We start from the raw sequence: 8,046 nt of genomic DNA on the forward strand, positions 1-8,046 counted from the left end.
AGCCTGCTTCTCATCTATCATTGTTTCTCTGCACAACTTCACAAAATCTTATTTGGCTTATCGGCAGGCTCAAAAACAACATTAACGTCATATCTACTTTTCACTTTCTTTAGCCTGGGATATACAAAATAAATCTACGAAATGCCTACGACGTGTTTTTTATAACACTGAAGCTGTTTATAGGCTGGCCTAAGTTTGTGCAGCTTATCAAAAAAAGGGGTATACTTTGTTGATAAACATTGTTACAGCGTGTTGAGTATAGTTGCTGTTGACACAGTGTATGTATGAGATCAGTAACTACTTGAAATAGGCCACAGTTGAGCTTGATATAAATAATGTTGATGTTTTCGTTTGGTGCTAGATTGTTCCAGGCATCGTTGATAACATCATTTATTAACTCTCTTGATCATAAAGGACATCTGCGCTTGAAGTTCTTTCATGTTGTCAGGCAATATAAAGCTGTGAACCCTGCAGCTGCAGTGTAAATAATTGCATAAGCATAGGTGCTCAAGAAGACGATAGTCAGTTTTGATGCTTGGTTCAACTAGAATGGCTCTAACAGCACTATATAGGTGAAGAGTTTTTGAGAAAAAAAAACTTAATTACACTATCATAAGGGTGGTTAGCGGCGCAAGATGGCTATCGCTTTATTTTGCGTGCGCATGCGTATGAACAGCGCAAAATAAACTAAGCATGTAGGGAGGAAGACGCACACAGAGCCTATACTTTCCAATTTTTCCTAACGAAACTTGGAACAATTTGTCCTGTGTGAAGCTTCGTTGCGTTTAAATTTGTTTAATTTTGATCGCAAGCACCTTATTGGAGATCTCTGAACCATTTCGAAAACTTGCGCCATTCGGGAATCCGGACTCAATTCCACGTTTCCTACCGGTCAACCATCCTTTGCAACTTCGTTTCCTTTTTTGCGCGCGAAGACGCTAGTAATTCGCTGTCAAGCGAAACCTCCGAACGGCTGAAGCGATCGAACAGCGATGCAATGACTGGTATATAATGACGAACTGCATCGTCCGCAAAATTTACACACATATTCAAACACTGTTTGCGTACCTCACGCTGTCGACGGCGACGCTGCGCGGCATCGCATATGGCAAGCGTAATGTATTTCGAAAACGTTGGCAATTGCATAACATAGTCTTGAACAACAAACATGGTGGTATGAATAAAAGCAAGCACGCGATTTACGTAAATGCGATCATAATCGCTACTCAATCTGGCTCGGTCCACAAGCACATGTATACAGAAGAAGGGTGTGTAACAAATATACAGCAACATAGCGTGAGCTAATGCGGCTAGAAGGAGAGATGTCAGCACCGTCCCGGCCGCGCCTTGAAAGGAGGCGTACTGGTATTTCATTTCGCCGCGGAACGGCACGCAAGTCGCCACCGTGATCACTCGAGAGCGCTCGCCAGACGCTTTCTCGTGTGCTCGCAAGTCGCAACGTCTGTGCTTAGCCTATTTGGACTTGTTCGGGATCAATACATGCCAATGTGACGATGCCACAGTGATGTGTAAACAGCAAACACACTGCGTTGCACCTGGATGCTATGCGGGATATCTTTCGGCTCGCAAAGAAGGGAAGAAAACGTCTCTCTTCTCTGCTGCCGCCGACGATGAACGGCGCGAGGCTTGAGAGGGTGCGATTCCTCGCGCTGACACACTACTGGAAAAGAACTGCGTTGTGTGCGAAGCTCATTTTGACGAAAGAGTCATCGTCCGAAGCTACAGGCAATCAACTGGTTCTTAGCAACTTCGGAAAAAGCTGTACCTAAGGAAGGTGGGCTCCTTGGTGAATCAACTGCCGAAGGAGGCCGCGCCTCTCAAACCAGCACCCTTTCCATCTTGCACTATGTCACGAAAACCATAGGCTATAAATACTTGATGATGTCTCGCGTCTGCCAAGACGCGCTTAAAATCTTTTTTGGAATTCTAAAGCAAATGTCTGGCTCGCATGATCACGCTTCACCGACACAATTTTTTATCTCTGTGAATTGCCTCAGTTTTTACAGTTTGGCACAGTCAACCCCCAATGAAAACATACCTTCTGGAATGCTGAGCACCTTTATTTCTCCAAGCATCCACAATAAGTTAATAAAATTGCTGAATAAGCTAGATGAGGTGCTATTTTGGGTGCCTTAATGAGGTTCATGAAATGATTGTTGCTTGTGAAGCCCTCCCTGACCACACTGATCTCAATGGGTGCAAAAGTGACTCCCGGATCACTTATTACGTCAGTGGCTCTGTGGCCCGGAAGATTGTGAAAAATACGAAGAGCAAACGAATGTAGCAGCTCGTTGCTTCACTCTGGAAATTCCAGCTTGCTTCCGGCAGAATCATGCTTTCTGTACCTGTCCGAGTTCTTAACAGACCTGGTCAAAGCTATGGAAGATGCATTCACCTATTGCTTCAACTTCAACAAGTTGAAAAGTGACAGCATAACAGACCTTATCTCTTGCCTGTCTGTGAAGAGGTTAAATATGGTTGGCTGTGAACACCACAAACTGGAAGTGACAAATCAGATAATTAGATTCTTTACTCTGACCAGAATGCATTTTCTCGTTGCTGAAGAAAATGCGTCCAACTAAAAAAATAGATTAAGACGTATGACTTAACTGTCATAGTGTTAACTCAGCGAACAAGGTTTTGTTTTATGTTTTTGTGCATTACTCACAATCGTTTCTTGTGATTTTACTATTGTCTTGTTCACATTGTTAGAAATCTCTCATCAACAACTGTGATGTCACTGTCTGGCTATTCTTCACATATGCAGAAATCATTTTTTTCGTTAACTGGTTTGTTACTGTATCTATGTTTCCAATCAGATCTCAATATCATGTGTGTATGTACGCACATTGTATCATCGCATATTAACTGTTCTTTTTATATGCCTTATTCACTTGCTCCAGCTGAGTGTCGTATAGTCTGTTCTCTTCAACCTTAATGCTTATGTTGTGTTTATTTTTCATGTTGTTTTTTTGCTTTCGTGAAAATAAATGCTTTGCTTGTAAAATTAGACCTGATCAGACCTAATTAGTCGTAAAAATAACAGTTACCAACACATTTACGTGCATTGAGACTTCACGAAGAACACTGCGGTATTAAAATGAAAACTGCACGGACTTTGTTTTGGGGTCGAACTCATGGCAAGTCACTTGATTCTCTATTTTCTAAGCTTCGTAGTTGATATACTACGAAGTGAATTGTAAACACTAGTTTTCAGTGCCAATACACGCTTTGCAGCAGACCGCCAGAATTGTTACAGGTAGACTTTGTTATATTCCGCAGGGTAGCGTGAAATATTTGCAACGAAAAACGACTGATACGCACGTGCGGGCGCGAAGAGGGGCATCTCGAAAGCAACCGCAGTGTCGCCGCATCCGGATGAATTCGCGCTCGCTCTCCGGCACGCCGATGCTGACACCTCTCTTTCTAACCACCATAATGCGGCGACGACTGTCACGTAGAGGTGTGCGCCGACTGGTCGGCGCGCACCTCTACACAGTCGGTTTGCTGCCCAGTACTGTGGGTGGAGAAATAGGGGCATGAAAGGGGGTGTAGTGAGACAGAAAAGAAAACGCATGTGCAGTCAGGAGTAGGATGGCAAACTTAACAGATGATTTATTACATTCTCTGCAGACAGGGCGAGAGATCTCTTGCGAATGAGCTGGGTGGCTCATTATAAAGTGTGTTTTGACAGAATCAGGATGCGCTGTTGAATCACGGGACACAGACACCATTTCTGACGGTGCCGCTCACACTCGCTCAAATCAAGGTCTTTGATTGGGGCGTGGCCACCACACCACACCTGTAACACCAAAAAACCATTGTGGTCGTCTTGTCGAACGTCTAATGGTGTCGGAATGCCACCTCACTTCCCGGCTAAGAAGGAAAATATACGGCGGACAGCAGGATGGCAGCCCTTCGGTGACTTGTTTGATGAACAAAGAACGCCGCTGTCCCCCGTCGGGCCAGGCGCCGCGCGTAACATCTATCCAGTGGTGAGCAGAGGCGTAATAAGCTTGTCTGAGACCACCAGTTTAAAAAAGAATGACGTAGTCCAGCAAACATGTTTTCATCACGTAACTTGAACGGACCTACTGGCACTGGGAAAAGTGAATAATAATTTTTGCGGACAGTGGTGATGTACTTCTGTTGCGAAGATAATGCTCAGAATCAACCAGATAGATTCTAAAATTATATTCAGGTCTTGATAAAAAAGTAAGTCAAGTTGAAGAGCGCCTCAGGTGGCCAAGTAATAAATTACATTACCATACTTTATGGTGAAGTAAGTTGCAAATAAATAATGGAACCGCTGTTTCATCTATATTCAATGACGTGACCGCAATCAACGGCGTGTCGTCGCTATAAAAACTGAGACGTTATCTGCACACACGAGCGGGCGAATGCAGAGGAGTATAATATATCACGTAATAAAAGCGATGTGATGTCGCACATTTTTGCCTGTACAACTCCGTGCCCTTTTGCTTGCTCGTGATGTATTCGAAGGAGCTAGCCAAGTCTCTGGTAGAAATCAAGCAGAGTAGCTGGGACCTGATAAGAGGAACGCTTATGTACACTATTTACACACTAAAGGAAGCGTAATACTATATGTTGATGGTAGCATCATGGAAGCTTGATGGGAGCTTCTGAGAGCTGGTTCAGAGCGTCTCGGTGCTCGCGCTTTAAGCCGTGGTCTTCCTAAAATTCTCTGCAGGAGAAAACAATGGACAGTTTGCAACAATCTGCAAGGCAGCTTTTCTGTAAGGTTACTTTTTCTACCAAGAACTTTCGTTCGCAGAATGCTTTTCTCTCTCATTTAGTTTTTGCCATTCTCTTTTTGAGATCTTGTTGTGCTCACGTGCCTTCACTTGAATATGAAGAGGTGACATTTTTTTGTACTCGCGGGTTCAAATTGAGAAAGAAAAGCAGTCTGTGAACGAGAGTTTTTCGTTGGAAAACAAAGCTTACAGGAAAGCCGCCTCGCAAATCACTGTAAACTGACAGACTGCATGTCCATTCAGTTCAGGGCAGTCCAAAAAAATTGTCGTATTCATCTCGGTACGCCAAATGGGGGGGGGGGGGAGGTAGTGGTTAGAAGAAGGCGCCTAGATTCTGCAGCCCAGCAGGGAGCGCAGGGCGCAGCGAATAAAGATTAAAAAACGAGAGAGAGAGAAAGAGAGAGAAAGTCAAACACTGCCTTCTTTTCAACCCAGGAAAAAGAGAGGATGCACGTTCAGTTCGTCACACGTCGAGAGAGAAACACAACGTAGGTCACAGTGCAATAATACGCACAACACAGCACAGTGCAATAACATTGCATTACACGTGCAGAATAGGGTCTGCAGCGCTAGGCAGGCTAGGGCTTCTGGGAATGGAAGACTTGCAAGCACCACAGAGTGTGGGAAACATACCTGACGATGGATCCCAAGCTCTCGGCAAATTGTTCAGCGCGTCTCGCGGCACATCGAACAAATGAAGCAGCCTCGATTTCAAACAGCTCTTCCTAGGCGCTCAGTCAGTCAGGCGTGTCTAGAGTTTTTGACGAGGGGAGCCAACAGCCAGCCCTAAAGAATTCGAAGTATGACTTTCGTGTTGTCGCCGCTTTTGGCGCACCTCGAGAGCGTTGACCCGGAACAAATCAGGGTAGGCTTAGCTGCAATCGTCCCCTGCGTCCAAGCGGCACCCAGCCAGGGAGGCCGATCTTAAAATTTTTTACAGACACACGCACATAAGCACGCACAGTTTCACTCTGGGAGGGAATCGGTAGTGGTCGCAATGACGTACGTAACGTGCACCAACTATAAGAAGGCGTGAAGTGTATGCGATAGCTTCTTTTCTGTGAAACTCTTATAATTCTAGTATATTTTCATTATATAGCTGAGGTATGAGGCGGTTGTTGGTCGCATATATTTTGGTTAAAGTACTACAAATATTTATTCGCCGCGCATGACTTCTAGAAATGATACTCCTGGAAAAAGGAAATCGCTTCGACATTTTTTAAACTAAGTTCGCGCGTGGGAGTATTTGTTCTCTGTCTGCGCTTTTCCATGGTTCATGAATGTCAAGCCCTACTGCCGCTTCTATAGAATGGTGTACAATAAGCCATATCAACGCACAAGTGGCTTTGAAAGAGAAAAAAGGAAGAAAAAAGCACAGTCCCGTTACTGCCTCTTAATCGAGGGCACCTGCACTGTTATGCGCAGGGAAGGGGGGAATGGGAATTAAAGAGACACAAGAGAAGAGGTAAGAGTAGGGTGGTGAAAAGTATTCGCACCGCCGCACATAACGTGTGTCCGAAACCGCCGCGATGATCCGCAACCATCAGGAAAAGCCGCCGGGAAGGCAGGGGAAATAAATCATCGAAAAAGAAGAGGATGAGCAGAAGAGGCGGATGAAATGATGGGGGAACAAACTCGCGTGATCACAAAACGCAAGCACGAGAGAAAAAAAGAAAGGCCGAATGGTTGTAGTTCAACGAGAAGGAGAAAAAAAATCAGTTGAACTTGGAGATTGGTGTCATGTATGTTGTAAAACATTTGTGTGAGCACGTAGTGCCAGCACGAGAGGGAGGGAAAAAAAGAAAATATAAATAAATCAATAACAAATGTTCCACTTCAATGAGAAGGGGAAAAAATTCATTTGAATGCACTGATGGGAGATACTCGCTTGGGCATATAGCACAGGCACGAAAGAAAAAAAAAACAAGATTGTTCAAGTTCAATGAGAAGGAAAAAAAAACAGTTGAACTCACAGATTAGTATCCTGTTGACCTTGGTGAAACAATCCAGCGGGTGCACAGAACACTGGTAAGGACACATAGCCCGAACACAAGAGAGAAGGGAAAAAAAGAAACTTCAGTTCAGCCAAAGAAAAGGAGAAAAAAAAGAAAAGAGGAAAAAGGAAATAATGTTTAGCTGAACACAGGGGGAGAGTCTCGAGGAACTCGATGTGTCATTCCCGTCGCCTTAGTTCGCCAGAACGATCACTTCATGCGCAGCGATAGCCGCCACACACAGACCACGAACCGGAGAATCAGGGGGCAGGAACACCATCACAGCGCGGATAGCCGCTGCAAGTGCAGAGATTACCGCGTCCCTCGGGTCTGCCCCGGAGTCGGGGCAATCCAGAGGAGGGGTCAAAGGGGCACTTGTGGTTGCAGCAGGCGCACTGGTAGGAGGGCGAGAAGCAGGCATCGACGCCGATCGACGACCGGAGGCAACAGCGTTCTGAAAGTAGTGGCCCTGGACTACTTCCGCGCTGCCTTGCTTGTCGATGGTGTTGACAGTGGTTCTGGCTTTCTCCAGCGCTTGGCGGCGCGTCACGGGGCCATCTGAAGAGGTAATGGTGACGGCGGCCTTGCGCTGAATTTGCCAGGAAGGGCAGCGCTGTTCGTTAGCCGGATGTGTGCCACTGCAGTTAATGCAGCTAGGGCGCTCCGCAGGACAGGGTGCTTTGGCGTGGCTTCCCCCGCAGCGGAGGCAGCGTTGGTCCCGCGAACAGGTCGCGATGGCGTGGCCGAAACGGCCGCAGCGGGCGCACTGAAGGGGCCGCGGCATTCAAGAACGGACCGGCCTCCGTAACTTGAAAAGGGCCACAAACGGTGGGACCGCGGTGCCCTGAAATGTGATCGTGAGGCACCTGCCTCGTCGGACGCAAGAGATGACCGTGACAGCTGATTCGCTGCTGACCGTGACAGCTGATTCGCTGCTGACCGTGACAGCTGAATCGCAGCTGGCCACGATTTCCTCCAAGTCAAGGGCTGCGTCGACGCCATAGATGGTGCCCACGCAGCTGTTTACCACGAGGAATTTCCACCTGACGTGGGTGTCGCAGATCCGGCTGACCTGAAGCAGGGGTGTGGGATCCGCGAGGGGCTGGATGTCCACAGCTACGACGTTGCGCCGAAAATTGACGCGGACGCGCCGAGTGGCCGAGAAGCCGGAGAGGAAAGCCCCGATGGCTTCGCGTGTCGTGGCGAGGTAGTTGGCCTTCTTGCCAACTAGGCGGTAAAGGATGGTGCCGCCGTGC

Source organism: Rhipicephalus microplus, chromosome 4 (assembly GCF_043290135.1).
Source record: "Rhipicephalus microplus isolate Deutch F79 chromosome 4, USDA_Rmic, whole genome shotgun sequence".
In the NCBI taxonomy this organism is placed as follows: Eukaryota; Metazoa; Arthropoda; class Arachnida; order Ixodida; family Ixodidae; genus Rhipicephalus; species Rhipicephalus microplus.